Source organism: Tamandua tetradactyla, chromosome 16 (assembly GCF_023851605.1).
Source record: "Tamandua tetradactyla isolate mTamTet1 chromosome 16, mTamTet1.pri, whole genome shotgun sequence".
Lineage (NCBI taxonomy): Eukaryota > Metazoa > Chordata > Mammalia > Pilosa > Myrmecophagidae > Tamandua > Tamandua tetradactyla.
Genome location: NC_135342.1, coordinates 47,984,584 through 48,010,899, shown reverse-complemented (window position 1 = coordinate 48,010,899; position 26,316 = coordinate 47,984,584). Strand labels below are relative to the sequence as shown.

The window sequence follows — 26,316 nt, the reverse complement described above, 5'->3', positions numbered from 1 at the left end:
AAATAAATAAATAAATAAGAAGTAGATTAAAAAGCATAAACTGCCGATTTCAGCAAGTACACAGGCAGGCTCGCAGGGAGAGCGCTCACGTTGCTTTCTAACCCTCACGGCATGTGCCCCAGACAGTGCGTTATCATATATCAACTTCCAGAGTCCTCATCACACGTTGTCCATGGGAACTCTGGAATAAATGGGCCGTAATGCACGCAGAGGTGCGTGATCCTACTGCCACCCACTGCCCAACCCCTTCCTCCCCCAACCCGGGCGGCAGGTGGCAGCCAAGAGGGGAGACACTGAGCTGGAGGTGAGGTTAAACCAGACGTAAAGAAAGAGATTAGGTCTTCCATTAGGCTCAAGCTCCTTTTGGAGAGGGTTTGGAGCTGGCAGAGATGTGAAAATGCCCCTTTAGTGGTTGTGGTGGGGTCAGACCCAGCAGCTGCACAGCCCGGAGTTGGCCAAATGCACAGATGAATGAGTCACCTGCACTCCCAATGCATTGACCCAACGACGGAGGCAGAGGCTTGAAGCCCCATGGGTGAGCTTCCCAGGAGCCCCCGCTCCTCCATGTCCCTTGCCTAATTCTTCCCAATGAATGCAAGTGGGCGGAGGACAGGCCTGTTGAGTGGCTGTTAGGGCCTCAGAATCACACCTTTTTGAGCTTTATGCCTCCTTCCAGAGGGGCTGCTCTCCCCAGCACAGGTCAAGATGGGGTGAGAAATGGGGCTTTGTTGAGAGACAGAGTCACAGAGACAGAGCGAGAGAGCGCAGAAGGGAAAGAAAGTAAAAGAGCATGCTAATTGTGCCGAGGACGCTGACAGATTTGACAGAAAGCGTCTTCATTGAGCGCTTGTGTTCTGAAGTTCCCCCTTGTTCCTTCTGAAACAGGAGGAGAGAGGCATGAGGGAGCCTGACAGGAAGTAAGGATTCGAGACTTCAAAAACAAACATTATGAAAAACAAGCAACATCTGCAAACAGTAAGTACTTATTTATATTTTATGGAGTGTGTGCTTGGGATTCTGACAGGTTTTTAAACAGAGACCATATTAGACCCACTCAAAGGCGAGAACGTTCCTTTTTAAAAATGCATTACCCGGCTGCGCATGCGGGGTCCGCCGGGCCCCCGCCGGTCTCCGGTGAGCCCTGACCCGCCCCCCACGCCCCATCCGTCCCCCACCGGCCCCGGCCTAACAGAGCCCACGTGCGGGCTGGCAATGGGGCCGTTTAAGCTCCCGCTCAAGGTCAGGGCGCCCGGGCGCTGGAGGCTTGGTATTCAGCAGGCTCTCCCCTCCGCCGACACAGCCGCTTTGAACTTTTCCCTTTTGAACAAATAGGAAGGGAAGCTGCAAGGGAACAAGTGCTGGGAATCGTAGAGGAGGAGGGCGGGCGCCAAATAAATAAATAAGCCGCAAATAAATAAATAAGTGGCGGTCTCGCCACCGCCAAATAAAAGGCGCCGCTCGTAGATTTGCCGCCTTTCTGTGCAGTTGGTGCATGGGAGAAACTTTAAAATAAAAACAATAAAATAAACCCGTGATGCTTCTCCCTCCCTCCCCCCCCCCCGCCCCCCACCTCCGAAGGATGAGCCCTTTATTTTTGACAACAAATAAGAGGCAGTTGGCAGGTACGGTGTGCTGTGCACCATGAAATATTTAGTAAGGCAATAACGACTCCCTGGACAGCTTAAGAAAACCGCGATTATATTCAGAGAGAAAGCCATGAACAAACAGAAGGGGGGAAATACAAAGAAAGATAAAGGAAGGCCTTTCATCAGAACTTCCTGTCCAATAATACAATCAGGCTTGATCCATATGTTCTGAGAAAAATCAAAGTGTCATGACTATCCAAAATGTCAATAGCTCCAGTAAGGAATATTGTCTAACATTTTCTATTACACCGTGCAAGAATTTGCCTCCCAGCGCAATTTGGAAGAAAAAACTCTTTCATTTTGAAAACTCTGGAGAAAAGAAAGAGGGTTGGGGTGGGGGAAGAAAAGCAGAACAAGGCGCATTTGAGTGTGATGTGTAATACGATAAGGCTCTGGGCTCCCAAACCATCCTGAAAGCCGATCCTCTGATGAAAGTGAGTTCTCCTCCACACCTCTCCCACGTTCTGTCCTTTCTTTGCAGGCATTCTTGCAGAGGCGCTTCCTGGACAGTTGACTGCGAGCTCCGTCCCGCAGGAAATCAGAGGAGCCCAACTTTCAGCAGCTTTCATATTTGGATGGACTTGCATAGCAATTTCAGGGTTGAGTCCTGGAAACCTCACCTTGCACCTGGGTAAATCTGCCTGGGGTGGGGGCGGGGTGTGCAGGAAGGCACCCCTCCCCCCCCATATATAAATAAACGATTTATCGCTGCCTTGGCAACATGTAAATAAAACCCACTGCCCCGGGGATCGCTGGGCAATAACTGCCTTTCTTCTACCAGCCTCCTCAACACCCTGAAAATTCTAGAGGGAAAAATTCACGTGCTGGCTGCTGCTGTCTGCACCTTGTGGACCCTTAAATAGAATGAAACAGGCCTCCGACAATCAATATTACTGACAAATTAATCTCGGTGACTAAACTGTTGGGAGCTTCAATGCTGTCTGAGTCCCCCAAATATTTGTTGAAATGCAGTTGAGGCCTTCTTGCCAGGTTATTGGCGTTTTTTTTCCCAGTCATTTACCTGTGTGTGGCACTCGCTTTGCCTGGAGTGATTTGATTTCATACAGTAAAATCATATGGTGGCCCTGCCTTGTCCCTTTAACTCCCTCTGGGCCAGGGCTGGCTCCCTGCTTCAGAGCGAAGACTTACCAAATGCTGAGCAGACAGACGCTTGAATTCATCTTGAGGGAGGCTGAAGGCAAGAAGAGAGCAGAGAGTGTTTTCACACCTTTCCATCCAAACCCTGAGAGTTGGGACGCAGAAATAGTTGGGACGCACGAGTTTAGCAAAGCCCTCAGTGTCACAGTTTCCAACTCCTAGTTTAATTTTTTCTTACGGAAGAGGAAAGCATGCAATACCTCAAGGACTTCCTCAAGGTGCCTTCATTTGCATGGGGAGGGGTGGGAAGGGGCTCGTCTCTAGAGCTAAAACTAGCCCAGTCTGCACAGGTGTGAAGTATTGGGGTACTTTGTACTAGTTGGTGAACAGACATTACCCCCCAAGCCTTCTGTGGCCCCACTGGCCCTTCTGCTGATGCCCCAACCTTTCCCTAACTCAGCATCTAAAGGGTTAACATCTGAGGATGCAGAAGACTTGGGGGGGGGGGGGCAGTGCCCACCTTGTTAAATGTTTTGGCCACCACACTCACTGCCACAGCCTGGGGTCATTCGGCCTGTCCTTGGTTGTGCTCTTGTGCTGAGCCCCTCTTGGAACTTTCCCTGGGAGAGCTGGAAGGACAGCCGGTGGCAACGGCTTTTCTGAGCGCTGCCCTCCTTGGGGCTGGGTCCCGGCTGCCCTTGGGTTTTCGAGGTGGACACAGCCATGGGGGTGTGGAATTGGGGCATCAGACAGGCGGGAGAGACTCAGACGCCTCTTGCCGGAGCCCTGAACGGTAAACAGCAGCAGAAATCAACAGTCACCAGGGTATAATTGTCATTAGTATGTAAATTTTAAAAGCTCAGTCAAAAATATCAATACCTCCCACTTAATTTATTAGTATATAAAGATGGATGGGAGCGACGCATTGCATCGATTTTTCAGAGCCCTTAAAAAAAAACAGCGAGGAAGGAAACAGTCAAAGACAACTTTACACGAAATGCTGTGTCTCAAAATTAACCACTGCGCTTTTGATAAACACATATACACGCGCGCACACCCTTTCAAAAATGCTGCACCCAGAGCCTGTGTGCTTCCATCTTATTTGATCGCATTTCCTGAAAAATGGAGAAATGGAATCAGCCATTTATGCCAAGAGCCCTTTCAGAAAGGTACGGGCAGGTTTGCGTTTATCCTGTGTTGAAAGTGAACCATCAGGCGGCCACACTGCAGTCCGGCCCCTGAGAGGAAATCAGGAAGAGCAGTTTCCCCCTGCAGGGCTGGGCACGGTGACCCGTGGCCTCCTGGAGCTCCTCAGAACGCGCTGGCACGGCTGGCCCAGGCTGGGAGCCCGGCGCCCCTCCCTGCGCCGTCTAACCTCGCCGTTACCCTCTCGCTTACTGGAAGTTAGCGGGAACAGCCAGGACCCCTAAACAAATAAGCAAATTCATCATCAGGTTTAAAGCTGCTCCGGAGCTCCCATAGCTCTGGGAACCGTGTCTGCGTCTGAAATGATGGGGCCATCGGAGCCTAATTTTCCCCCGTGCTGTCCAAGGACAGGCCACTTCTCTGCTTTTGACATTTTCAGATGTTTGCATTTAGACAGAGGAGGCAGAGAGGTGGAGGGAAAAGGTTGTGGGGGAGCAAAAAGGGAAAATAAAACTGTAAAGGTGCAGAGACTTATTCATTTCGAAAGAGCGTGCAGTCACATCATTCATTTTGTTTTGTTTTGTGTTTTTAGGAATGGTGGCGCCGAGTCTTTGCAATAGTCTCCTGATGACAGCCTGTGGATATTTTTGCAAACCCTATGTAGGTGTTACCTCTCCTGGTAAGATTTCCCAACAAATAGAATGTCTGTGTTTTAAAGATAGTAAAAGTAAAGATATTATTTATCTCCTATTTCCAGAATTCCAGGGCTCTACGTCCCATCCTCCTCCGAGGCCCTGTGACCCATGGGTGATTCATTCATGTCCTGAGCTCGAACATGGCGCCCAGGGTAACTTATTTTTTATAGAGTCATTCCAGCAATGATCAAGCTACAAGCCAAGAACAGTACCTCACGCTCATCAGACTAGAAACATGCACCTTTTAGAGAAGCATTTTGTCAAGAGACCCCCCAGTCCCAATAACAGCTGTTCATCAAAGTCCGCACTTCTCAGGCTGAAACGTATAATTTATCAGGATGTTTCCAGTGGATTAGGCAGTGGTGTCGTTCTCCCGCTCACTTTGCTATGAAGTGGAGCCGCAGTGGAAAATAAACATCAAGTTGCTAGATGTCTTCCCGCTATAATTGGATTTAATCCATTATCTTTCATTTCAATAAAATCACAAGAAAACACAAGGGTGTGAAAGTGTATGCTAATTGCTTATGGAAATTCCAGTGCTGCACTTGGTGTAAATTTACCCCTTGCTAGAGGATGACACAGTTGTGCCATTATCATAGAATTTCACAACAATATGTAATTATAGAGAGAAACAGGTGTAATTAGCGAGTCTTCCCACAAAGCAGGTAGCATACTTGGTTAAATATTTACAGCTGCACAAACAGCTGGCCATAACGAGAGCTTTCTCAGCCACGCGTTTCAGAGCATCCAACGAATTTTATAAAAAGTGGCCATTATCAGCCTGGAAAATGCTGCTTTGCCTTCTTGCTTGCGAGGGATGCTTCTGCTTGGTTTACAGCATGGGACTCCAGGCTGTGTTGGCAGTGCAGTTTCAACACTGATGAAAACGTGTACCTAAGATCTCTTCCTCCCTTGTTGCTGCAAAGAGAGGGGCAATTAAAGCTGCATATTTAGAGATGACATCAGCCAAGCGTCTTGCACAGGGAGAAAATCCATTGCGTCGTTTCCTGCTTTCTTTCTTGTTCCCTTTTCTGTCCAAAGGGAACCCACGGCAAGATGCCGAGAGCTGGAGGCATGCAAACTCCAAATCACCCAGCAAGGGTCAGCCCCACTCGCAGCAGTTGCACACAATAAAATCAACGCAACCCACCCTAGGCAAACACCCTCTGTGGCTCTTTATTAACAAATGATATGAACTTTGACCCAACCTGAACAAAATTTAATATTTTCCCCCAAATATTTAAAAAATTCATTCTGGGGCTCAAGAGGAGTCAGGGAGTCTGCGAGGCGTAATTTGACATCTGAATTATTCCAAGGCTAATACGGAAAGCTATTCAGAAGCTTATTTGGAGACGTGTCAATCAAGATATCACTTGTGCAGGGACTCGGGACTTGGGCTTAGGATTGCAGATAGCTTTCAGGGCACCACAAAATAAAAGGAAGGCAGGCTCTGATGGATAGGTTACATCTTCATTCATGATGATGACATTTTTCCCCCTGGATAGAGAGCGCAAATCTGAGAGAGAGGTGTCCCAGGGTTGTGCCTTTTTCCACACCTGTAAAAACATTTTAACGTTTATTAAAAATGATAACCATAAACGACAAACACGGTGTCAAAACTCGCCTCTGCTAATTTCAACCCGCTGATTAAGATTTTAAGCAACGCTTCTAAATTAGACTGTCAGGCTGCCGTCCTCCACTCAGGCTCGAAGTTCTGAGCTCGCACAGGCGTGTTTGCTCCAGCCGCCTCCCCAGGTTTGATGGCAAACAGGGCTTTCATTCATTTTCATTCATTTTCGATGAGATCTTTCATTCATTTTCGATGAGATGGGGGTGATCCAATTAGCTTTGATTGTCCACGAGAGGTGGCCCAAAATAAAACGGCTGGGCTCTGATAGCCTCCTCCCGAGGAATTTCCCAACTGACAAGTACCAGTGTTAATTACCCATTGTTAGGATGTGAAAAGACACCAGAATTTTAATTATGTAAATTCGGAGCCATTTTGTTCCTATGAGCACAAAAACAGGCAGACACTGTTTTTCTTAAAGGAAACATTAATCCCTGCTTGGAATCCCTGCACGCTTAGCTGCAATCTGTGCGCTGTCGGAAGAGTCAACTCCATCCATCCCTGAGCATTCTGGGGATGACTTCTTTCTCCAGGGACAAAGAATAGGACATTGTCTCTGACATTCTGTTTCTCCCTGCACTGTTTGTGGGAGGCTCTGACAGCCAGTTTGCTTGGTCATGTCTGCTTATGTAGCAGGGGTGTGTAATGCATGCATTTGCAATAGACAAGCACATCTTCCGATTCCAGTCATAGCACCCAGCACCTCTGAGAGAGCCCCCAAATGAGTCAGAAACATTCTCTGCTAACTGATGAAGCTCTGTATAGAACAATTCTATAAACTGGGAAACTAATAGCAAATTATTTTTGAAGCTGTGAAGAGTTCAGGAAACTTCCCATTGCCCAAAAGACCTCTTCATTCCAGAACTGTGCTCTCCATGGCAGTTTGCCTTTGTCTGCCCAGCATCGTCTTCATCATTGGAATCTGCAAAGTGTCCAGGTGGTACAAGGTACCCGAGGAGGGGATTTGGGTGCTTTTTTGGGATCAAGTTGAGTTTGATCTCAAGCTGAGACACTTCTATCCTCCTGGGCTTTATGGCGGTGTGACTTGGGTTCTTGGGGAAATTATAAAGTGTTATTATTATATTACAATGAACAGTGACATATTATGGAGTAGAATTCAAGTTTATTAATTTGTAAGATGAAACAGAACACTTCAAAGAAAATGGATCCTTGGAGAACATCCTAAACCCCATTAGATGCTGGGAAGCTGGGCGAAGGGCGGTTTGAGTTTGCTCACCTTTGCTGGGCTAATGTCAGTGAGAGCGTTTGAAAAGGTCTGGTGGCCTTTGGTCCTCAAAGTTTCCAATCTGGTGCCTCCTTTCCTACTTCCTGGTCTGATGAATAATGAGTCAAACCGTGTTATAGATAGTCTGGTCCAGTCAATTGGATCATCTTTAAATGCAAAGGCTCACAATGTTGGGGGCGGGGGTGGGGGAGGAGAAGGGGAAACTCATGGGGTGGGGGGAAGTGAAGAAGGGGAAAGAGCCTGAAGGAGAATTCAACCTGCCAAACTTTATCTCCAATAAGAGAGAAGCCAGAGACCTCACCCCAATACCAGTTTTGTTTTCAATAAGTTTTTGGCACAGTTGAGAGCAGGTACAATAAAAATCTAAGTAAGGAGTAACCTGTAGACTGCCACAAGGTGGTAAATGAAAGGAAGAAAAATTAACTACAGTTAATTGAGTCCCTATTATGTGCCGAATGTATTTATTGCCTTCTCACTTGATCCCCACCACAAACCCATTCTCCAGATGGAGAAAGTGAGCCACTTGCCCCAGCGGACACAGCTGATAGGTGGTAGGATCTGCAGACTTCCCATTCGGCCACTCTACTTGCATCATGTGCGATATTGTATACCAGATGCTTGAATTTCGGGGTTCTCTTAAGTCTCATTTGGCAAAGAAACATGAAAACTGAAAAGATCACAACTGAAATTATACAAGCATGTCATTGTTCTGACGGCTGAATTCATAGCCTAACTGGGGCAGCTGTTTCCTGCTTGGTCTTGTCTTACTCCTTTCTTTTCTGCATTTCTTCATTGATCCCCGCTGATCAATCCTTTCTCATCGACTTGCTCTACCTTAAATGTTAGAGCTTCTCAGGGCCCCATCCGAGACTCTTCTCCCTCAACACTGTCTCCCGAGAACAGGGTTTCTTAACTTTGGCACTATTGACATTCAGGGCTAGTGGTTCGTTTTGGCGACTGTCCTGTGCTCTGTCGGACGCTTCAGCAGCACCCCTCACCTCTGCCTACTAAAGGCGAGTTGCATCTCCAACCCGGGTTGTGACGACACCTACAAAAAATGTGTGCAGACATTGCCCAATGTCTCCTGGGGCAAAATCCTCCTCGGTTGAAAACATGGCTCCAAATGATGTCATCCATTTCCATGTATTTAATTACCAACCTTACATCAAGATACTGACCACCTCCCAAATCTGATTGTCCAGCCCATTTTTTCCCAAGCTTCGACTTACTGTCATTTAAAATTGAAACTCAAAGGTCTTAAGAGCACTTCAAACTCAACATATTCAGCAATGAACCCAACATCTCCCTTGACTCCAAAACCTACTCCTCTTTCAGGTTCCCTAAACAAGAAAACACCAGAAATCTGAGAAGCATCCGTTATTGCTCCCCGCCTTTCATCCCTTCTCCCCCCACCCCACCCCCCCACACGCACGCAGGCACACGTGCTTGCACACACGCATGCACACACACACACACACACAGAGACCTCCTATCCATTACTAAGTCCTAGGGGTTCTACCTTTAAATTTCTCCTGCATCCATCCACTTCTCCCCATTTCCAAACCATCAGTATTTTATACCAGAACAGCTGCATTAGACCATTAGCTGTCCTGCTCAGTCCTGCTGCCTTCCAGTTCATCCGGCATAATATTCACAGTGATATCTTTTAATGATTTGGTCATGGTTGCTTCTCTACTTGAGGTGGTTTTCCACGGCTCTTAGAATAAGGTCCAAATGCCCACCTGGGCTACAGGCCTGCATGATCTTTAGCCTTTCCAGATTCATCTCATGCCACTGTCCCTGGGCTTGTGTGAGCTCCTCAGGTGTTGCCACCAGCCCGTGGTCCATGCAGTTCTGTCAGCCAAGAATGCTGGCCCCCCTTACGTAACTGATCCCACCCATCCTTAAAGACTTAGCTTACATTTACCTTAAATTAGGTCCCTCAGCCGTGCTCCCTGGGTGCCCTTGTCCTCCCTTCTGCCCTTCACCACCACTATAACTCCTATGGTGCTATTTTTTTTAAATCTTTTTTTTATTAACAAGTTAATTTAGTGTGTGCAAAATGCACAACTGCCAAGCAACTGCTTAAAATCAAGGTAACTCATCTTTAAGCTGTTTCCCATGAGTACCTTTTTAAAAATTAATTTGAAACCTCTTTTAAAACTTTTATTGTGGTAATACACATATATAGCATAAAATCTGCCATTTGAACCCCTTTTAGGTCAAGTCAATGGCATTCATTATGTTCATGATGTTGTACAGCAATAACCACCATCCATCACCCAAATTTTTCATTACCTCAAACAGAACCACTGTACCCATTAAGCAGTAACTCTTCTTTCCCTCTCCCCACACCCCTGGTAAACTCTACTCCACTTTCTTTCTCTGTGAATTTTCTCATTCTAAACATTTCATATAAGCGAATCCTACATTATTTGTCCTTTCGTGTCTGGCTTCTCTCACTCAGTATGTTGTCTTCAAGATTGGTCTGTGGTGTCACGTGCCACTGTACTGTTTTATTTCCTTGTTTAATTGTTCGTCTTCTCTGCTAGGTCCTCAGCTCTGAGGGCACGGACCGTGCTCGCCCTCTCCCCCCTTGTCTAGACCTGTCCTGTTTAATAGTGTGGCCACTAGCCAAACGTGGCCATTGAGTAATTGAAGCAACGCAAGTGTGAATTGTGACATGCTGTAAGAGGAAAACACACTGTGGGTTTCAAAGACTTAGAACCAAAAGAAATATGTAAGCTACATCATTAATAATCTTTATGTAGACTACGTGTTGAAATTATATTCTAGGCATACTGGGTTAAATAAAATATATCGTTAACTACAGCACCTGTTCCACTTTCTTTGGGGCTACTTGAAAATTTTTAATTATATGCATGGCTTGCATTGTATTTCTATTGGACAGCGCCAGACTAGTCCCAGCACAGTATCTGGACAATAGCAAGGGTTTGTTTTTAAGATGAATTAATAAGTAAAATGAATGAATTTGTCCATCGTGCAAGAGGATCCAAAAGTGCAAATCAGACCTGGTTACTTTGTGGCCTGAAATCCTTGAAGAGCTTCAAGAAGAAGCCCAAGTTCCTCAGCAAGGTCTGTGGACTCCTTTCTGACTGGGTCCCCACCAGCCAGTCCAGTCCCAGGCCTTGCTCAGCGTGGCACAGGCTCCACGCCCCTGCACAAGCTCTGGCAGCTCCCAGCTGTGCCCGGCCCCCCATTACCTTCATTTCTTTGCACATGCTGTTCCTTCTGCCTGGTCCATACTTCCGTTGCCGCTTTGCCCAGCTCTCTCTGACTTCCCTTTGAGACCATCTCTAGGATGCCACCCTTGAGTCCCATGGGATGGGAGAAGGGTGCCACTCTACTACCATTCATTCATTCATTCATTTATTCATCCACTGTGTTCTCTGTTGGGGATGCAATAGTGAGCACAGAGGGGCTTCCTGTCCTCGGGGAGCTTATAAACTGCCCCCCACTCCCATCAGACCCTGGGCTTCTGTTGGGGACCATGTCTTTCATCCCCAAAGATATAGTACCTGCTCCATAAATGCTTTGTGGATGACACAATATTGCATTCCCCAATGCACCAGGTCTTGAGCTGAAGTACTTGCCACCAGGTGTGCCTATCGCGTGGAGGACTCAGAGGCTTCCGTTCAGATTCAGCGTGGGGTGCTGGGCTCACCTTCCCCGTTCCCAGAGAGGTGGGCTAGCTCAGCCATGGAGCGACAAGTTAGGCCGTTCATTTGCTCAGGGATTATGGGGCGCCTCCCAGGAGAGGATTACCTTGTGTCCAAAACCCACCGGGCACGGGAACAGCCCTCCAAATATTTGCTGAGAGTTCCTAACCTTTACCTTCTGTTCCCTGGCCCCAAGGGACCTGTGGATGAGCTGTGCCACTGCGACTGAGTGGCAACTCCGGGCTCCTCCCTCCTTCCTCCTCCCAACGCCACTCCCAGCTGTGTCTCTTTGGTATTCAGACCAGGCCTGGCTGGAAGGGCAGTGCCGTGGCTTAGTCACTCTTAATATTAAACAGGGAATGCACGATGCCCTCCATGTTGACTCTGCTAAGACCATTAATGCCCTTGGTGGCGTCATTTTGATTTGTGCTCTGGAAGGCAAACTCCTGTCATAGGAGCCAAGGCTGGGAGGATATTACTTATATTAAATATCAGGGTGTAGAGGGAAACTAGCTCTGACCTGCACAATGCAGCTGGAGGCGAGCTCCTATGATGGAGTGCTCCAGGAAAGGTAGGCCCATTATGGAACTTCTAGAAGGAACTTCTAGGAGGATGTGGAGGGAGGGCCTGTGGCTTCCTGGAGTTCACAACCCCCCTGGATCCTCGCATCAACGTGAGCCACTCACTAGCCCAAAAGACGCTGCATGAGGGTCTCAGCCACACTGAGGTTCTCCCTGCAGGCAAAGACTGGGACTGGGGAGCAAGGGCACTGCTGGCTGAAAGTGAGACACAAGAGTCTGGGCGGAATCTCAGGCAGCCACGTGCACAGGGTCCAGGCTGCAGGTAAAGGCAGGGGTAGAGTAGAAGGAGATGAGAGTCTGCCCTGGGGTGGCCTCCAGCAAGTAGGGAACCAGTCCAGATGGCCCTGACGGAAGACACGAATGTGTGCACCAGGATGTGCTGGGGACAGCATGTCTGGGAAAACGTAAGACAGTTAAGTCTGAATTTCAGAAAAATAATGAATTTTTTTTTTTTTTTTTTTTTTAGTGTAAGTATATCCCAGGCAATACTTGGGACACACATATGCTAAAAATTATTCCTTGGTTTTCTGAAATTCAAATTTAATAGGGACTCCTGTATTTTCTATTTACTATATCAGACAACCTTATCTGGGGATCCGTATTTGGGTTCATTTGTTTCTTTAGCCAAACCCAACCAGAAACTAAGGCATTGGTCTCACTGATGAAGTCCATTCAGGCCAGCCTCCCCGGTTCAAAGAGGGCCCAGCAGAGTGGAAAGAGGTCTAAAGGGGCAAACATAGAGCACACAAAGCAGAAAGTGAAGTCAATATGACTCGTTGGTTCAGTGACTTTGGGAGTGAGGGAGAAAGAAGTGCCAAGTACGGTACCTGCGTTTCTGGGCACAGAGTAGAGTCACTCACTGAGATTCCTGGGATGGACAGGTGGGGTTTTTGGGTCAACCAGGAGTTCAGTTGAGGCATGTCGCGTTTATGGAGAGCTCAGCTGATTTCCAGCACTGTCCTCCAGGATTTACATCCATTATTTCACTGAATTCTCGTCATACCTCGCTACATGGGCTCAGAGTCTTCGTGAGCTGCCCAGTTAAGGCAGCTGGACCGTGAAGGGAAGTGGAGAAGTCTCGGGCACAGAGGTCCGTGGTCCCAGCCCTGCACCCCTCCGCCCTCACTTTGACCTTGACTTGTAGGAAAACCTTGTTTCTGTCCCGCCTGGATGGATGCCACATGCAATCCTTACTATTTACCTTAAAAGAGACATTACCTTTCACTCTTGTTGTTTATGGGCTCCTGAATTATTTAAACATTTATCCTCCCCAAAGTGGTTTATTTTCATAATTAGAAAAAAGGATAGAAATTTGTTTAAAGGAAAAACCCGGCAGTCAGGCAGGTGAAGGTGCAGGGAAGGCCTGCAGGGGCCCAGAGCTTCTGTTGGATGAAAGACCCAAATGTAGGCACCAGCGGCCTGGAGGGGGGAAGGCTCCAAGGGCGCGGGGTCAAAGGTTGCTCCGAATACCAAGTCACCCCCCTGCCAGCCCAGAGAATGGGTTCCCCCTTTAGGCTTGAGAGAGGTTGTAGGGGACAAATAAAAGTAACTCCTATAGAGTAGTGCTGGGAGTTTTGTCCCACCCCCAAATAAAGGCATCATTATATCTCGGCTGTGCCACAAAGGGATGGCTTGTAAATGGAGCCCTGACTATGAGAGCTTGAGAGGCATACCTGGGAAGTACAAGAGCACAAGTCTCATCTCCCTACTGGGCAGGCTGGTGGGGCCTCTGCAGGCGATGCCCCAGCCTGGCTTTGGTAGTGGCTCTAGGGAGGTGTCTGGAGAGGGCCCCACCATCTCAGCAGCCCCTGATTCTATGACATGGGCATGCAACATTTTCTCAGGCGGCACCCAGGTCTGGCAGATACAATTTCAAATGCTGTCCCCCACTCCTGCTCCCCCAGCCCTCTTGTAGAGAAGCGGCCACTAGCACACCAGAAAAGAGAGTGCCAAGTGGCAGCCACAGGTCTTCATAGGAGCATGCAGACTCATTCTCCGAGGGCCCTTTGTGAATGAGGACAGATTTGTCAGAGGAGAAATACACACTCTTTCACTTGGTAATGAATGAGTTTCCAATGCTCCTGAAGTCCAGAAATGGTATCAGCAGAAAAAAGAATAATGAGTTCAAGAAAGACATGGGCACGATTCCAAATGACAGGACCACATGCGGCATTGAGGATCCCCACATCTTCCATGGGCAGGCACCCGGGTCACCGGAGGTCATGTGGCATCGAGTAGGATGGAGACTTGAGTGCATGCAATCCTTTATTTTAAATAAATGAATGGAACAAGAGTGTTACAGTTATCTACCGCTGTGTAACAAACTGCCCCAAGCTTAATAACCATGCATTTATTATGTCACAGTTTCTGCGGGTTAGGAATCCTGGCATGGCTTAGCTGGGTCCTCTGCTCCTAGCCTCTCTCACAGGTTGCAATCAGGTGACAGCCAGAGAGGAAGTTCCATCTCAAGGCTCAGCTGGGGAAGGATCTGCTCCCTAGATCACTCACATAGCTATCAACAGGTCTTGGGTCCTCTCCAGGGTGGCTGATAGCAAAGCAGTCAGCTTCCCTCAGAGAGAGGAAGGGAGACAGCAAGACAGAGCCAGCAGGATGGAAGTCACAGTCTTTTATAACTTAATTTTGGAAGTGGCATCCCATCACTTTTGCTGAATTCTATTCACTGGAAGCGAGTCATTACGTCCAGTTCCCATCCAGGAGGTGGGAGGTACCCAAGGGAGAGGTTTCCAAGAGACTGGGGCTGTTGGCGGCGGGGCAGGGGAGGGCTGGTGGGCTTCTGAGATGCTGGTTACCACCTAGGGAAGACAGGTTATAAGTAGTTCAAGCTGGGTTACAGCATTCATTCATTCATTCAACAAACATCTATTGAGCGCTTACTATGGGTCAGGCAGTATTGTAGGCACTTGGGATACATCCCTGCCTGTGGAGCCCACATGCTAGTGGGATACTAACCGTGAACAGCCAGGGGAGTAAGGGAAGATATAATAAAGTACATTAGAAAGTTATAACCACCAGGGAAAAATACACATGGAATCGAGTAAAACAGGCCAAGAGTGCGGGGAGGAAGGGCAGGCGGCAGTATTAAATGTGGTGGTCAGAGTAAGCTTCCCAGGGAAATTGAGATTGGAAGAAAGCTTTGAAAAAGGCAAGAGTGTTATCCAAGAGGCAATGTGGGGCAGAGTGCCAGGCAGTGAATGGACTTGCAAAGGTCCTGGGGCGGGGGCGGGCCTCAGCGATCCGTGGAGCCGTAGGAGTTCGGGGCGGTGGCGCGTCCACCCAGCAGAACGCGTGCTGGGCCGAGGAACAGAGGGGCCTGAGCAGAAAGGGGTAGGCTGCCTCGGGCCTCACAGACTGCCTCACAACTTCACCTTTTCCCTCCAAGCAAAAGGGGAGCGTGCCTCTGCGGCTTTTCAGAAGAGAACCACGAAAAGTGGATGTGCTATAAGCAGATTATTTTATGGGGGGCACAGGTAGAATTGGGGGGACCCATGGGAAGACGACTGGAGTTACCCAGGCAAGAGATGCCCCAGGTGCCCATGAGGATGGTCGCAAGGGAGACGGTGGGAAGTGACCGGCCGGCGGCCAGCAGATGTATTTTGAGTAGAGAGCCAAAATAATTAGCTGAAAAATTGAAAGTGGGACATGAAAGAAAGAAAGAAATCAAGGATTACTCTAAGACTGTTGGCCTAAGCAACTGGAGGGAGGGAAGTGCCACTGACGGAGGTGGGGAAGGCTGAGGGCGGAGCAGCTGGGGCAGAGCAGAGAGACCAGGAGACAGGGTGGCACGTGTCAGCGTGAACGAGACATCTCGGCGTGATTCAGCGGGCGGCTGAGATGCTTGGGCTGGAGACAGCAAGCGGCAAGTCATCAGCATGGAGAGGGCGTTTAAAGTCATGGGACGGGACTCCGTCATCCAGGGAGAGAGTGAGGATGGAGAAGAAGCCCAAGGATGAAGCTCTGAGGTCCTCCAACACGGAGAGGTTGGGAGAAGAGGGGCAGGCAGCAAAGGGCGTTGAGAGGGAGCAGCCACGGCGTAGGACGAGCAGCAGGTGACTGCTGAGTGGCATGGCCCACATATCCAGTGACAGGCGGTGGGTTGAGTGCGCTGAGGTTGTGGCGTCCTCGAGGAGACCAATTTCAAAAACTGGACTGGCCCAACTGCAGTGGACTGAAGAGGAATGGGGGGAGAGGGCTCGTCAACAGTGAGTACAGACAATAATTCATCCAGTTCCGAATGCTTGGTCACATACTCTCCTGACTCATCTTCTGATCGTGGAGGTAAGGCCTTTGTCTCCCCCTGGAGAGAGCAAGCTGCTTGAAGGTAGGGATCTCTTACTTTATTTCCTGTCACCGCAGCACCCAGCAGGAGTCCCAGTAGGATCTGTCAATAGTGCACACCTACAGCCATCATGGGGACCCAGGGACAGTGGGACTCCTGTCTAGTCTTCTGGAGCTAACGTCACAGGAAAACCAGCCTCCCTGAGACACTGCACGGTCCCGCCCCATCCTACTCCAGGCTCCCCACATTCTCTGCCACAGTGGCCTCTTTTCAGGGGCTAGAAAGCACCATGCTCTTTCCTGCCATGAGACCTTTGCACACTGTCGTGGATGCCATGCTATGTTACCCAGATCTCTCGCCAGGGCCGAGGGACTTGCTCCTCTAGCTACCGGCAGCGCTGGTCGCAGGCGGCCCTCAGCTGTCAACTCTCTTCAAGAACTGCCCAGAGGAAAAGCAGCGCCTTGCCCAAGGTCCCACCCCTCCCTGAGTGGCCTGCATTCAGGGAAAAGTCACTTTGGAAGTATAAGGGTCCAACACCCTCACCCGAACTCAACACAAGTCTGCAGGGCTGTCCCAGCTTCAGAGCTCTGCGTGGAGGTGGCTGAGGCCATCGTCAAGACTGCACTGCAGCCCGACATCTCCCTCTGCCCAGTTCTGCTCCCTTCCCTTCCCTTCCTGGATCCCCAGTGCCTGATAAATCGCCCCAAGAACCCAACCTGCCCCACACATGCCGGCTCCTCTGCCTGCCACTCTTTCCTCCGCCCCCTCCCACCCTCTTCATCGCTCAGCTCCATTGCCACTTCCTTGGAAAAGTCCCCTGGGGAAGTCCCCTGGAACTTTTCTCCCTTCTCACCCCCAATCAGGGTCCCGCCACTGCTGATTCCCATGGAACCCAGTCCTGCCCGCTGGGCCTCCCTCGGGCCGAGACTGCACACTGGGGCTGTTCATTTGGTCAGCGTCTGGGCATTGCATCAGCGACAGGAACAGGGTCCGGTTTTGATCACCCCTGGGTCCCCAGTGCCATCGTTGACCTGGCACACAGTGGGTCCCTGGTGGTGACAAGGATCAAGGCTCCCTCCTGAGTGGAGTTTTCTGTCCAACTGGGGCTCAAGTCTCCCTCGCTAGGAAAAATCTTCTTCGAAGCCGAGAGGCTCCTTCCACTGAAGGGCCCCCTCCCACCACCAGTGGGGAACCTCGCTGGCCCTCTGGCCACCGCCTCCTCCTCGCCGCGCCCACCCTGGGCCTGACCCGACACAGGTGCAGAGCTTTTCCGCTTTGTGCACGGGTTAGGGAGGGCCAGGAAGCTGGCGGCCCCAGCAGGGCCGAGGGCTCCGCGCCGCCCCCGACGGGAGGTCGGACGGAATGAAAACCCTCCTCCCTGGCCCCGTCATCTGCGTTCCTACACTGACTATGACATGGCTACGGGGAAAATATTGGATTTATTTTTATGAGCTAGTCATAACCCTAAGGCCCTTAAGAGGCACCGTGTGAAGTGAATCCATTCAGAAGGTCAAGGAGGTCACAGCTAACTTGTAAAAATAAATCCAATATTTTTCACTCTGTCTTATTAGATTTATACGATGCAGACATCCGAGGGAGGTTTTTTTTTTTTAAAAATGGTCATTTTTCCAGCACGATTTAGTCTTTCTTCTGAGTCTCGACCAAAATACCCCATTCCATCTCCAGATTTCTCTACTGATCATCTGGCCAAGTACCTGGGAGTCTTCCCCTCGCCCATGCATCGCCTCCTCTCTCCAGGACCCAGCACTAAGCTGGGGGGTCGAGAACCCACTTTTCATCTGAAAAAAAAAAAAAGAAATTCAGCGGTTTAGGATCAAGTGGGCCCAGTGTCGCCATCACCCGAGAAACACACTGCGCGGCCCACAGCCCTGTCCAGGTTTCGAGGCCGGTTCCCCCAAACGACCACGGGGGAGCCACTGGCTGCACGGGGAATTGCGGCGGGTGGGGGCCGGGTGGGGGCTGGTCCCTCCCTGCTCCAGGATAGCTGCTCCAGCCGTGCCCTTGTTTCTCTCCCCTTCCTCACCCCCCAGGCACTTACACGGGCAGCAGCTGGACAATAGAAGGGTTGTCTGCATCTGACTCCATGGTCTCTCCCCGCAGACTAGACACAAAGCTCTCCATCCACCAGCAGGGGTGTCTTCAGGCAGCTTTTCTGCTCCCCCCAGCACCGCGCATGCTGCCCGTTGCAGGAGCCCCGCCACAAAGCGCTGCGGCACGCGGGTTGGGCAGTCGGGGGGCCAGGACGTGCGGGTATCTTTATGGTGCATGATGGCCAAGGAATCATCGTTGCTGCTGTTTAACAGCCATGCCTCACATTTTATTCACCGGCAACGTGCCCGCATACATGACTTCCCCTCGGATCCCTTCCTCCAGTGGCAGTGCCACTTTGGGGACAAAAAGAAGAAGCAGGATTGACTGTGGTTTCAGTCTACCAAGCACGGATGGTGGAGTCATCAAGAGCCCCCGTGGTTTGTGGTGTCTTAACCTCCTTTCCTGAAGCTGAATTTTCAACTTATTGCATGTTCTCGGGGGAAGAGGCACAGTTCTCTGCTCTGCATTGCCAAGGCCTCGTCCACTTTGTGATGAATTCCTGAAGCGGACCAGACTGAGCCTGTGGGGCTGTCCGCTAGCTCATCAGGAGGGAACATGCTCGGTCCCTTCTCAAGGAGGAAGCCGGAGTGCGCTGGGTAGGCCGGCGGCTTGGAGGGGAGGAGGTTTTGGGCTTTGGTAGTCCTGACACATCCATCACCCGGGGCTTCCAGTGTGTAACACGGCAGACTTCGTTCCCTCTCAGGCCACGTTCTTGGATAAACCAAGAAAGCCACTTCCTGAAGGTGTGATTTTCAAGGCACGCAGCCATCCTGCCCTCAGACTGTGAGATTTATAAGCTAGTCCCGTGCCTCAAATGCGCCCCATTTAAGCCACTCCTTGGATTTAAGGAGATGCTCCTCAAAGTGTGCCCGTGGAACAGGGGTCCATGTGAATCGATATTGCGGGGTCAGGAGGGTTTCCTAAGAGAATGGAGGGACTGTGCTGCTTTCTTTCACACGTTGTATACCAAAAACCTAGCACGAGGCCTGCCCCATGGCACATTCCATAAATCCATACAGAACGATGGACTCAATGGCCGGGTAAGTTTGAGAAACATCAAGCGAAAAACAAAATTAAGGGCTTTTTCTTACTTTGGGCCTTCTCAGAGCCCAAACTAATACACCTTAGGTTAACTAATATACCTTAGGAAATGCTGAGAGAGGGAGCTACTAATCCAATACAGCTAACCAATGGACCCAGAGCATTTTGGAAAGCTGGTGTTCCTCAAAGCCCATTTAGGGGGAAATGCTGATCTAAGGCATAGTCTCTAGAAGGTATCTGCTTCAATGTGCTATGGTAGAGAGGAGCCAGAGTGAGAACAGGCCTTCAGAGGGCTGGGTTTGCATGGATTTGTCAGCAGGTGAGCAGGTAACTCTGGAGCAGGTAACCTCAGTGGGCAGGGGGGTGAGCTGGAGGTGGACAAGGGAAAGGGCAGAGGAGATGCAGGAAAGAGGAGAGCTAGGGCCTGCCAGAGCTGCAGAGGGGGCCAGGCGTAGCAAGGTGATGCCCAAGCCTGAAAAACTCAGAGAGAGATGGAAACTTCCATTTAGCCCTCCCTGTGAAAAGTGGCAGCCATGACGTGCACAGAACGCATGCAATTTAGAAATCAGGAAACTCGGCGTTCAATAAGTCCCCACTCGCCTTCTGTCTGCAGAAAAGTAAATAACACAACTGCTACAAATGCTGGGAGCAAAATCTCCAATAACAGCTCCGTGCTTATGATAACTTTCCCAATTTTCTGCAATCTCCACTGCTTCTTTCTTGGTTTGGGTCTAGTATCAGATTTTTTTTCCCCTTTATTGAACATCTGCCTTGGGAGCCACTGTCACAAAAAGTAATAAACACATCAATCCAAAAGAAAAAGAGGATTGTGCAGTCCAAACTACTTAACCAATCAAATGGGTAGCTGGCAAAAGGCAATGGAGGGGGGAGTGCTGAGAGACCCACTTCCTAGAGGACATTTCTCACGACGGGCTCCAGCCACGGCGAGAGGTGAACTCCAACTGCGGGCGGCCTCCTAGAAAGTTAATTACAGTTTCCAACACTAATTATAGATTTCAACCTTTGTTGAGATTTCAAGCCCTGGGATTAATTTGTAAGTCTTTCGTTCAGCCAAAACTTGACAGCTATTGCTTTGCTTTTACCTCCTCCAAAATATTAGGGAACAAGGGAAAGATCTGTGTTGGAATGAAGAACTCCTTTCCTTAAAAAAAATAAATCCAAACAGTAATAATCCTCCCTTAACTTATTACTTACCGGCTCTGTAAAGTGTACTGGAGACGGCAATTATGATGTTCACTGTCCCTGAAGGTTACTCTCCCACAAATAACAACCACAAAATATTATGCCTGAAAGGGAAACAAAAGCAATTTATGTTTTCCAGTTATCATCCCAGAAATAGCCAAAGATTACTTGCATACTGAACAGATGAAATCAAATCTTTCACTACTGCCAAAAAAAAAAAAAAATCCTATTACAAATTACATTTAACTCAGGTGTGTATAGTTTGCCAGTTCTTATCCAATTGTAAAGTAGACCAGGGCTGCCTGTTGGGAGGGAAAAGTGGCTTTTGAAACATGTCTTATTGACCGGGTATAAATTACCTGCAGCAGATTTGTGAAGCAAATTTGAAGCAGGAGATGCCTCCAGGCAACATTGCATTGATTGTCGATTGTTATTGGGCTGATTTTAAGGTGAAAAATAAATATTGTTTTAGCAGCAATTTAATTACCAAATCATTGCACAAATGGTCAGAAAATTGTGTTGTCTAATACAGGGATTTACATGTTTTTTGTTTGTTTGCTTTTTACAATTATCTGATAAATGTTCAGTTTCACAGGTAGATTAATTGTCTTTACTTATCACACTAAATCTCTGTGTGTATCCACAAAAAGCAAAATAATGGTTATGAGTACCCTGCTCATTTTTCTTTAGACTCTAGAAATGGAGATTTTTCCCTGTTCCTAAACACAATGGGCACACTTCTTTTAGCACCAGGGAGAAGTGAGCTGGGCTATTTTTAGCAGTGCCCTTGTTGGGTGAGCTGGGTGGCCTGGCTCTCCAGCCCTCTCAGTCCTCAAGCTGCTGTGGGACCCTGGGTAGGTGCTTCACCTCCTCCAGCCCCGGTGTCTTCGTGGATTAGAACCCCCTTGAAGCTGTGATATGCTGGTAAATGTTTAACAACTGGCTGTTGGAGAGAGGCGCCATGATTTGCCAATTTCCATGGTGTAAATACTCCCGCCACGGCCGATTCCAAGCTACCAATCTGACATTATTGAATGTGTGGTTTTGGGAAAAGAAGCTTCAAGACTCCTAGAGCCAGTTCTAGCCCCCCACAGCCCTGAGGTCTCTTCTGGTTCAAGGACTCCATGAGTTTTTAAATCTAACATATATAGTGGGCGCGCAAGCTTAAAGAGCATTAAAATTAACAAAATTTAAATGCACATACATGGAAATAAAATTTCTTTATTTCTTTTTTTTTTTTTTGGTTAATTCAGAAGTTATTTTAGAATCTTTCAGTGTAGCAGGATTATAATAACTATCAATACGATTTCTGGTTAATAGTAAGTCCAGAAAGCCTGACCTATATTGTCCTTTTAGAGGACAAAAAGAAAGCAACAGCAAAACCATCTAATATGGAGATGAAGTCCAATGAACTGACTCTTTAAAGTACCTTTTTTCCATAATACAAAGGTAGAATATGTGCACTGAAGAGAATGTAAACAAATTCACAAAAGCAGAAAAAATCAGGAAAGCCAAAAGAATAAACAGTTTTAAATCTCTATAATTATTTCATCTGGAGATTAATATATTGGTGTATTATTTATCCAGCTATTTCTTTTTCTCCCTCTTTCTCTTTTTCAAATTCCTGAATTATTGTTAAGGGCTGTATAGTCAAGGTTTAATCAGTCAACCCTTTATTGTTGGCCCTCTAAGCTGTTTCCAGTTTTATGTTAATGTGAGACAACTGTGTATTCAGCACCACAGATTGAATCTTTATACACAACCATAATTATTGCTGATGAATCAATTGCAAGAATGGAAGTTGATGCATCTACTAACGTACTTTAGAAAAAAAAAAATCAAACTCATCACTGAAAGAAACCAGTGATTATTTTCTCTATATGAGATCAGAGATACCCAGGGTCTAGGGATGGGGCCATCATTGATTTAGTGACATTATATGGTTTGATTTTATTTTTTTCCCCAAAGGCAATGAAGAGCCAATACAGAGCTGGTCTTTGTCATCCTATCAATCAAAGAGCCACTGCGCTTCACAAGGATGAACCTTAAGCCTGGGGAGAGGGCACAGTTTTCCATCCCTCTTTGGGGGTCAGCCTACCTAGGAGGTGAGTGGAGGGACCTGGACAATCACCCTGGAACTGCCTCTGCGTGGAGGGGTGACAAGGCAAGGAGGCCCTCGAAGGACATGAGAAAACACTCTCCTGCTGGACGGATGTGCTGCATGCACCAGACAGCGTCAGGCCATCTCTGATTGACCTTTTCAACAATATTCAAGAAGACATCGAACCTAGAAGCCGGAGCAAACAGTCATAAGATGACACAATGTGAGCTCAAGAGGATAGTGAATGGAGAGAAAAACACAATTGATTAATTAAAACCCACCATATGAACAGCAAGTTGGATGCTGCAGAAAATCAATTTAATGAGGTAAAAGACAAAATCAAGGCATTTTTCATTATACACATGGGAAAGTTTGATAGATACCGATTTATAATGAGAGAGAAAAATGATCAAGGATGCATTTGAGAAACTTAAAGGTTGCCACTAACAGAAAAAAAAGGGGGGAGTATGTCCTTCTAAATTATATTTGCTTTTAAAAAAGGAAGGAAGTAAACATAATCCGTATAGGAAAAAAAAGAGGTAGAGGAGTAGAATACTAAATCTTATGTTATAATGTATAAATGTTTAATTATTAAATATACCCATATAAATAAGTCAACTCAACTCTATTAAATTCAGACATTCCCAGAGTAAAAAAAAAAAAAATTGCTATATTTAAGTCACTATCCCTAAAACAAAAGGACTCAGGAATATTAAACAAGACTATAGACTATTCAAACACTATAACTCGTAGAGTTGATTGAATATATATGTATGAAATTGCATTCCTACAGTTTAAATTTTAAGAGATTATTTTTAAAAAATTTTCTATAGAACACTTAACAAAAAATATCTTTTCATTTCCAAGGATGTCCTTAGTACAAACAGAATTTTACACAGCTCTGGAGGGGTGGTTTTAAGATTGAGAATTGAGTCTAACATTTCCAAAATTCCCTAGAAATTAATGAAGAAATCTAAGAATAAGGAACAATCCATACCTACTTCAGAAAACCGAAAAGAATGCAACCATTGGACCCCAAATGATAAAGCACCTCTGGCTTTATCCCCCAAGTGCAGAGGAGATGGGCTGTGACACCACTGGGCAGGGCCCAGACAAACCCTTGGCAGGTGGCAGTCAGAAGACTCCTCAGTCACAGTCTCTCTGGCCGACAGCCGGGGCTTCTCTTGATGATGCACCAGCCACCACCGATGGACGGAGATGGTCAGTTGCTGAAACCAGTGTCACCTATGCTTGTGGCCCCTGGGGACTGGCCACTTGCCCTCTGGATAGTGCATTCCTCTGTGCCAGGCAGCACCGGCCTCCTCCCAGTGCAACGTTCTACAAACAAATGCAAGTATTGCATGCCAGGGAACCAGAGAAAAACCATCTCCAAAGAATGTTTTTTTCAGATCACAGATTTGCTAGTCTCCTATTGAAAAATGCAACATATTCTCAGATTCCAAAATACTGAACTTCCGAGATTTTTTTTTTTTTAAAGTTTGGGTCAGGGGTGGTAATGGGAAGTCAAGCCATTTCTCCATTTTGAAAATTTTTCTCATTTTTCATTTCTTTTTGCTTGTTGTTGTTTTTTCAGGGGGGAATAAAGAATATCCAGGGATATTTCTGTTTTCCAAATTTAAATTGAATAAAAACAATATGTTCTAATACCTTGCAAAGCACTTTGAGGCACACGTAGTTTCATCTGCTCCCCACACTAACCCTTGTAAGGGCTAATGTGAGGAGCAAATGATATAGTAAATAGTCTGGGTATTATTATACCCATTTAACAGATGGCAGATGAGAAGACTGAGGCCCAGAGAAGAGTCTTGTCCAGAGTCACAGAGGGGTGGAGCTGACTCTTGAGTCCAGAGCCTCTAACTCTGAGTCCGGCGCTCTTGCCCCTTCCTCAACCCATAAAGCCTTGACCTGATTAATAAACTACCGAGGAAGAGTCTTGATCACATTTGTGGGAGCTGAGATGGTTCTAAAAGAGTGAAAATAGCTAATAAGAGCAGCTATTACACATGAACCTTTCTGTTGAGAGCTTGCCCTGATCTTCGACTCATTCTTCTCTTTAATTGAATGGGAGAGGAGTCAGCTTCCACAGTCCCTGCCCAGTCCCTTCCCCAGTGAATCTGCCTCCCTAACCTCATGCAAGTCGAGAGGGGATGCAACGGGGAAGCCCATCAGTCAAGAAGAGGCAACTGAAGTGACTTCCCCCGCTCTTGAGAGGAGCCAAGAGCTGGGTGGGGGCCCAGGAGGAGGGTGTCTGCCCTCCTAATGCGGACAAGGGCTCCAGGCCTTTACCATGTGACCCTGCCTATGGCTGAAGACCAGGCTCTCTGAACTGGGGAGTGAGTTAGCTTTTTAGTCTGAGGCTTGGCACAAAGATTTATGTTCCTGCTGTGACCACACTCACCATCCATCACGATTAGTTACAATAAAATCTCTCTTCGTGTTTTTAAAAGCCCTTCGAGTTACATTCCATTATGCAGTTAACATATCGCAGATGGTGGGGCCATTGTTCACCCACGGAACCGGTTTTTGATCTCTGAAAAGGAAGACGGGGAACCAGCACGTGTCCTTCCCAGAGGCCCTTGAGATCCTGAGCCCTGAGTAGAGAAGAGAGAACAAAGAAGGGGGGCCCTGCTTCACCCCCAAGAATCGGTGGCCTGACTGAAATGAGCTGCAGGGACAAAGGGGAAGGGCTTGTGTTACCCGCCTCTTTCTTGAGGAAAGTTAACCCGGTGTCCTATGGGCTCTAGAGTACCCCGTCCCTCTCCCCCCAAACCAGTCAACCATGCAGAATCACCACCTCCCCGGCCCATTTGTCGTCAACTCCTTCAATTAACATTTGATTGAAGCACCTGCTGGGAACTCAGGTGACAAGAGGGGAAGGGGCAGTGATCGATGCTGTCCCACAAAGCTTTCCCCCACTGCCCCCTATCCCTTTCTTTACCGTCTGGATAACTGGCAGTACCATTTACCTGGTATCTCAGCCCCCCTGGTAGATAGCCGTAGAACTCCCAAAACTGCCCCTCCCCGTCTACATCCCCGCTCGCTGCGCGGGCCTTCCTGCGGGAGGAGTCTAAGCCCCACCCCTTGACGATGGGCTTGGCCATGTGATTTGCTTAAGCCAATGGCGTGTGAGTGGATGTGACGCAGCAGCAGCTTTAAGAGCCATGCCATGTACCTGACAGTTTGCTTGCTTTTTTCTTTTTTCAATCTGTCCAAAACAGGGCTGCTCCTTCAGGCTGGCTCCTGGAATGAGAAAGACATGTGGAGCAGACCCTCCCCAAGCAACCCGACTGACCCGCAGCTGACATGTGACCCAACTGAGAAATAAGACTTTGTTTTTTAAGCTACTGAGATTCTGGGCTTATTTGTTCCTGCAGCCTATCCCAGTAAACCTGAAAATTTCAGGCCCAAATTGGGGGCCTGGATTCTTGATTACCCTCCTTCCCTCAGCCTCTGCCTCAAGCCCTGCTGTCTCTACCATCACACTGTCTTGAATCCAGCTACTTTCTCCACCTCTGTCCACTGGTCTCCCGGGCTGCTCCAGGAATCTTCTCCCCATTTGGGTTTTTATTCCTCTCCTCTCAGCAGCTGGAATGTTTTTCACACTGTGAAAATCAGATCATGCCGCTTCCACGCTTAAACACCCATCTAAGACTCCGCGTGGTTTTTACAAGAGAAAGCAAACTCTGGGCTCTGCACAGCCAACCTCTCCACTCCCCTCTGCTTCAACTCATACTTCTGTCCACCGTGTTCCCTGGTGGGGAACCTGGGCTCCTTTTTCTCCCTCTAATATGCCAAACCCTTTGCTACTCCCAGGTCTCTGCC

General features: G+C 48.0%; 2 long non-coding RNA genes across 4 annotated transcripts; one reads left to right on the top strand and one right to left on the bottom strand.

Moving 5' to 3' along the window:
• Nucleotides 1-760: 760 nt before the first annotated feature.
• LOC143660304 (uncharacterized) lies at nucleotides 761-5,082 on the top strand. The gene is made up of 4 exons (XR_013163932.1): nucleotides 761-975; nucleotides 2,128-2,277; nucleotides 4,483-4,550; nucleotides 4,648-5,082. It is a non-coding gene; the product is annotated as an uncharacterized LOC143660304 (long non-coding RNA).
• An 8,781-nt stretch (nucleotides 5,083-13,863) lies between these two features.
• Nucleotides 13,864-25,798, bottom strand: LOC143659452 (uncharacterized). 3 transcript variants are annotated; one of them, XR_013163538.1, is made up of 7 exons: nucleotides 25,461-25,798; nucleotides 24,893-25,085; nucleotides 22,471-22,659; nucleotides 20,385-20,476; nucleotides 18,076-18,839; nucleotides 17,732-17,815; nucleotides 13,864-16,118 (listed from the first exon to the last, which is right to left on the bottom strand). It is a non-coding gene; the product is annotated as an uncharacterized LOC143659452 (long non-coding RNA). The 3 variants fall into 3 exon arrangements; XR_013163539.1 differs by having other exon boundaries at nucleotides 13,864-15,905; XR_013163540.1 differs by lacking the exon at nucleotides 18,076-18,839.
• Between the last annotated feature and the right edge of the window lie 518 nt (nucleotides 25,799-26,316).